Consider the following 7,214-nt stretch of genomic DNA (forward strand, 5'->3'; position numbering starts at 1 on the left):
CAGAAGGCGCCCGGTCTGGATTTCGAAAGCTTGGGACTGGTCTCTGATGTGGTCATTCCTCGCAAATTCAAGATCCCCACTTTCACTAAGTACGATGGTGCGTCTTGTCCTCAGATGCATCTGAGAGCTTATGTGAGAAAGATTCAACCGTATACTACTGACAGAAAGCTATGGATCCATTTCTTCCAAGAAAGTCTGTCTGACACTCAGTTGGAATGGTATTATCAGCTCGAAAGTTCTAACATCCGCACCTGGACTGATTTAGCGACAGCTTTCTACAAACACTACCAGTATAATTCTGAATTGGCACCTACTCGGCTATAGTTGCAGAATATGACTATGGGATCTAAAGAAAGCTTCAAAGAATATGCCCAAAAATGGAGAGATTTGGCGGGCAGAGTCAAACCCCCTATGATGGATCGAGAATTAGTAGACATGTTCATGGGTACACTGACTTGCCCATTCTACAGCCATCTATTGGGAAGTTCTTCATCAGGTTTCACTGAACTTATACTGACAGGTGAACGGGTGGAGAGCGGCATTCGAAGTGGAAAGATACAAGCGGCTACCTCTGCAAGCGGCAAAAAGTCCTATCAGGGGAAGAATGAATCAAATGCGGTGTACGGTCAAAGGAGTCGTAATAAGAAAAATAGTGACCATGCCGTTGGAGCAGTTACAATTGCAGCCCCGCCAGCTCAAAACTTCCAGCACAAACAAGACAAGCCAAGAAGGCAGTTTACCAGGATCAATATGACCTTGGCACAGGCACTGCAGAGTATGCTAAAGGCAAACTTAATCACTCTCAGAGGTCCTCCTGCAAATGTCAACACTACTTCGCCTCGTTATAATCCCAATGCCAGGTGTGCATATCACTCCGATAGCCCCGGGCATGATACAAACGATTGTTGGTTGTTGAAGAACAAAATTCAAGATATGATCGACGCTGGGGAAATTGAATTTGAGCCTCCGGAGACTCCTAATGTCATCACTGCACCTATGCCTAATCATGACAAGGCTGTTAATGCTGTCGATGACGATGCTCTCATCACTACTGTAGCGGACTTAACATCTTCTCTCCTGATCATCAAGAAGAATTTATTGCAAGCTGGTTTATTTCCAGGTTGTGCTAAAAATTGCGATCTCTGTATATGCCGACCCAATGATTGCCTGAAATTGAGGAATGGTATTCAACGGCTGATAGATGATCGTACAATTCTCTTTGAAAGGAGTCCTAAGGTGGAAAACCCTGTTGAAGAAGTATCTGTGATTGCAAGGTCCAAAGTTCCAGTGAAGATTACTGCCATCAGAGTACCTGTGAAGATTACTGCTGAGCCTAAGGTAGCTCCCTTAATCATTACTGCACCTGGCCCAGTACCGTATTCCTCAAGCAAAGCCATTCCGTGGAATTATGGAGGTGATGTTTACATCCATGGCGTAAAGCAAGTTGGTAATTCTACTAATCCTAATGACATTGTTGGGACTAGTAAAGTTACTCGAAGCGGAAGGATCTTCTCTCCAGAAATCTCACCTCCCGCCCCTGAAACTCGAGGAAAGGAACCAGCAATCAACCCTTCTCAGTCAGAGACATCGGTCGAAGTTGCTACTGAAGATGTTGCCAAACAGGAAATGGAAGAAGTGCTGAAAATCATCCGCAAGAGTGATTTTGATGTGGTAGAACAGTTGGGGCATACCCCGTCTAAGATCTCGATGTTATCCTTGCTGTTATCTTCTGAATCTCATGCCCATGCCTTGATAAAATTCTTGAAGACTGCTCATGTACCTCAGGAGACCTCCGTCGATCAGTTCGAAAACTATGTTGCTAACCTGACTGTTGACAATGGCCTAGGCTTTTCCGATGCTGACCTGACACCAGCGGGAAAGAATCATAATAAAGCTCTGCATATCTCCATCGAGTGTAAAGGGATCACCTTGTCTCATGTGTTGATCGATAATGGCTCTTCTTTGAACGTGATGCCGAAAGCTGTGCTCGATAAACTTGACTATAAAGGCATTGAACTGAAGCCTAGTGACATTGTGGTGCGTGCTTACGACGGTGCAAAGAGTGTTGTTCATGGTGAAGTGGTTCTCCCTATCAAGATAGGACCTCAAGTCTTCAACACTACCTTCCACGTAATGAATATTCGTCCTGCCTATTCTTCCTTGCTGGGACGCCCTTGGATTCACGGGGCAAGTGCTGTAGCTTCGTCTCTCCATCAAAAGCTGAGATATCCAATAGAGGGTAAGATCGTCACTGTGTGTGGGGAAGAAGAGTATATTGTCAGCAGTGTGCAGACCTTCAGATACGTTGAGATGGATGGTGAATTCTTCGAGACTCCGTCTCAGTCATTTGAAGTGGTTCCTCCGCCCAGTCCTGTTCTTAAGCCAACTTCCTGTGTGCCCAAGGTTGTTCGTGCTCCTCCTGCTATGATTTCTCTGAGAGATGCTCAAGCCGTGGTTGAAGATGGTGGTCGTACTGGCTGGGGTCAACTGATCGACGTACCGTACAAGTCTGATAAATGTGGTCTGGGATTTAACTCTGAAAAGATGGTCAAAGATCAAATCAATGCTGTAGAAGATGCTGATAGCGATTGCGACCTGGATAGCTGGATTTTCCCAACAATTGGTGACGGACTCAATAATTGGAAGGCTGAAGACACTATCCCGATTACCTTTAGTCAGGAGTAATTGTTATTGTCTATTTAGTGTTGCAAATTTTAGTTTTTCATTGAACTTCTTAAGGCATTGTGTCGATGCCCGGGGCACAATAGCTAATTTGTTAAGGTTTTGTCATTTTCATAAGCATATTCATATTCAATAAATCAATGGACTTTTTGCATTCAAATATTGCGCTCTTTATCTTTCCTGTCGTATTTCAAACAAGCTATGCTTTCTTACACACACTCACGTAACAAATTGCAGATCCGTATCCACTCTGGATCCTATTGATAATAATTCCGCTACTGTTCAATATGACTTTGAAAATCCGATCTACCAAGCCGAGGATGGAAGTGAGGAAGATTGTGAAGTACCTGGAGAGCTTGCCAGACTGTTACTGCAAGAAGAAAGGACTATACAGCCGCATGAAGAGTCGCTAGAAATTGTAAATCTGGGTACTGAAGTAGACAGAAAAGAAGTCAAAATAGGAGCAGGCTTGGAAAACAGTGTCAAAGAAAGATTGATTCAGATGTTACATGACTACGTAGAGATTTTCGCTTGGTCTTATGAAGACATGCCCGGATTGGATACTGATATAGTGGTGCATCGGCTGCCGATGAAGGAAGATTGTCGTCCTGTTAAGCAGAAGGCTCGTCGCATGCGCCCTGAAATGTCTGAGAAAATCAAAGCCGAGGTTATGAAACAATTCAATGCCGGTTTTCTAGCCGTTACTTCTTATCCTCAATGGGTTGCCAATGTGGTACCAGTGCCGAAGAAGGATGGTAAGGTGCGAATGTGCGTAGATTACCGAGATTTGAATAAAGTGAGTCCCAAAGATGACTTTCCACTCCCGCACATCGATGTTCTGGTAGATAACACCGCTCAACACAAAGTATTCTCCTTCATGGATGGATTCTCAGGATATAATCAGATTAAGATGGCACCTGGGGACATGGAGAAAACTACGTTTGTGACGCAATGGGGCACTTTCTGTTACAAAGTAATGCCACTCGGTTTAAAGAACGCCGGAGCAACATACCAGCGTGCTATGGTAGTTTTGTTCCATGATATGATTCATCATGAAATAGAAGTATATGTGGATGACATGATAGCCAGATCTCATACTGAAGAAGAACATCTCGATCATTTATACAAACTGTTTGAGAGGTTGAAGAGATACAAGTTGAGATTGAACCCGAACAAATGCACCTTCGGAGTAAGATCCGGTAAACTCTTGGGTTTTATTGTCAGTGGTAAAGGAATTGAGGTTGACCCGGCTAAGGTGAGAGCTATTCAAGAAATGCCAGTTCCCCGTACAGATAAAGAAGTCAGAGGGTTCTTGGGACGCTTGAACTACATTGCCCGATTTATCTCCCATTTGACCGCTACCTGCAGACCCATCTTCAAATTACTGAGGAAAAATCAAGAGATGATATGGAGTGATGAATGTCAAGAGGCTTTTGATAAAATCAAGAAGTATCTCCAGGAACCTCCAATTCTGATACCACCGGTTGAAGGAAGACCTCTAATCATGTATTTGACCGTGTTAGAAAGTTCAATGGGGTGCGTGTTGGGGCAACATGACGAGTCTGGTCGAAAAGAGCATGCCATATACTACCTTAGCAAAAAGTTTACCGACTGTGAAACAAGATACTCACTGCTCGAGAAAACTTGCTGCGCTTTGGCCTGGGCTGCTCGCCGACTAAGACAGTATATGTTGAATCATACCACTTTATTGATTTCTAAGATGGATCCTATCAAATACATGTTTGAGAAGCCCGCTCTCTCCGGGAGAATAGCAAGATGGTAGATGATTTTAACAGAGTATGATATCCAGTATACTACCCAGAAAGCAATCAAAGGAAGCGTGCTAGCTGATCATTTGGCTCATCAAGCGGTGGACGACTACCACTCTATGAATTTTGAGTTCCCAGATGAGGATGTCATGTTTGTTACTGATTATGAAAAACCTGGACCGAATGAAGGACCCGAACCGGGATCCCGATGGACTATGGTGTTTGATGGATCTTCTAATGCATTGGGCAACGGTGTTGGCGTTGTAATCATTTCTCCCGGGGGTTACCATACACCTTTCACTGCTAGACTATGTTTTCATTGTACCAATAATATGGCTGAGTATGAAGCATGTATTTTGGGACTCAAGGCTGCTATAGACCTGCGAATCAAGTTTTTGAGTGTGTACGGAGATTCAGCCTTGGTAATCAATCAGATCAAAGGAGAATGGGACACTAAACATCTGAATCTCGTCCCTTATCGAGAGCGGGTGATGACATTAATCCCATACTTTGAAGAGATCACATTTGAACATATCCCACGGGAAGAAAATCAGTTGGCGAACGCATTGGCTACCATGTCATCTATGTTCAGAGTCAGATGGGACAATGAAGCTCCCAGGATCACTATCGAACGATTAGATGAACCAGCATACTGTTATGAACTTAACACTGAGGGAGTACGGGAGAAACGTTGGTTCCACGAAGTAAAGAGATATTTAGAAGCTCAGGAATACCCTGAAGGGGCATCCATCAATGACAAGAAATTCCTGAGGAAGTTCTCCGCTAAATTCTTTCTGAGTAATGGAGTATTATACAAACGTAATCATGATTTGACTCTGCTTCGCTGTGTGGATAAAAAGGAAGCAGAAAAGATTATGGAAGACATACATGACGGTATTTTTGGGACTCATTCTAGTGGACATACGATGGCCAAGAAGATTCTGAGATCAGGGTATTATTGGTCTACCATGGAAGCTGATTGCCACCATCACTCCAGAACCTGTCACAAGTGCCAGATCTATGCGGACAAAGTACATGTGCCTCCTGCTCTTTTAAACGTGTTGACAGCCCCTTGGCCCTTTGCAATGTGGGGCATCGATATGATTGGAGAGATCAAACCTACTGCTTCTAACGGACATCGTTTCATTCTTGTTGCTATTAATTACTTTACAAAGTGGGTAGAGGCAGCCTCTTTTGCTTCTGTTACCAAGAATGTGGTGGCACGGTTCATCAAGAATAGTCTTATTTGTCGATATGGCGTCCCTGAAAGAATTATCACTGACAACGGTACTAACTTGAACAACAAGATGATTACTGAACTCTGCACGCAGTTCAAAATAAAACACCATAACTCTTCTCCGTACCGGCCAAAGATGAACGGCGCCGTAGAGGCTGCTAATAAGAATATCAAGAAGATCATACAAAAGATGACAGTAACGTACAAAGACTGACATGAGATGTTACCATTCGCTCTCCATGGTTATCGCACTTCAGTGCGCACTTCGACAGGGGCAACTCCGTTCTCTTTAGTCTACGGAACGGAAGCCGTTTTACCAGTGGAAGTTCAGATTCCCTCTCTAAGAATCATGAAAGAGGCAGGCTTAGATGAAGATGAATGGATTCGGACTCGACTCGACCAGATAAATTTGATTGATGAGAAGAGGTTGGCAGCTGTTTGTCATGGTCAGATGTACCAGAAACAGATGATCAAAGCTTTCAATAAGAAGGTTAAGCCAAAGGTATATCAGGCTGGTAACTTGGTAATCAAGCGTATCATACTACCACAGGGTGATCCTAGGGGCAAGTGGACTCCTACATATGAAGGACCATTTGTGGTCAAAAGAGTATTCTCAGGAGGTGCCATGATGCTCACTACTATGGATGGTGAAGACTTCCCGCATCCCGTGAACGCGGACATAGTTAAAAAATACTACGCATAAAAGAGACCCGCTAGGTCGATGTATCTAGGCAAAAGTAAGGGCATCCCGGCGAACCAAAAAGGGTTCGGGCAAAAATTAGGGATAAACATATAAAAATGTACACCCGGCAAGTCGAAAACCTGAAAAGGCGGCTTGGGCAAAAATGGGTATCCTGGTGGACTGAAAACCTGAAAAGGCGGTCCAGGCAAAAATTAGGGATTAAAGCGTATGACTATGTCCCGTTCTCTGTCAGCTTCAACCAAGTCAAAGGGACTGAACAAGCCAATCACCTCTATCCGACAGCAAGGGATGAGATACTTGAAGACATAATGACAGTAGTGGAATTAGAATCGATAGGACTTTTTCTGCATAGCTTTCTCTTTGTTTGCCTGACAATTTCCTCTTACTAGGATTTCTGTCTCCCTGTACACGAATTGCCTGTTTACAGGCCCTCTTTCAAAATCAATACAATTTTATCTCCAAAAAAGATGCTTTTGTTTTCACTTTTTCTGTTTTGTTTGCGTAAATGTCCGTTGGTTTAATTTGAATTGATTTATGCATTTGAATATGATCAATGTTTACCAAAAATGCATGCCTAGAATAGTAATAGCAATTACTATACGACTTCAGGATCGAGGAGAAGGTCTAATCACGCTTCCCAATGAATCCGTTGCTAATTCGATTCCCCGGCAACGCCAGTTACTCCTCAGAAGAAATTGGCATCACTAGACGAATTGGTCATCTCTTCTACCCCCAGCCAGGCTCTGTTAAATATCCCTGCCATCAGACAGAAATCAAATACCCCCAGCTGAGACAGGGTCATCAATACAAATATTTCCGACCA

The sequence above is a fragment of the Lathyrus oleraceus genome, chromosome 4 (assembly GCF_024323335.1).
Source record: "Lathyrus oleraceus cultivar Zhongwan6 chromosome 4, CAAS_Psat_ZW6_1.0, whole genome shotgun sequence".
NCBI classification, from domain to species: domain Eukaryota; kingdom Viridiplantae; phylum Streptophyta; class Magnoliopsida; order Fabales; family Fabaceae; genus Lathyrus; species Lathyrus oleraceus.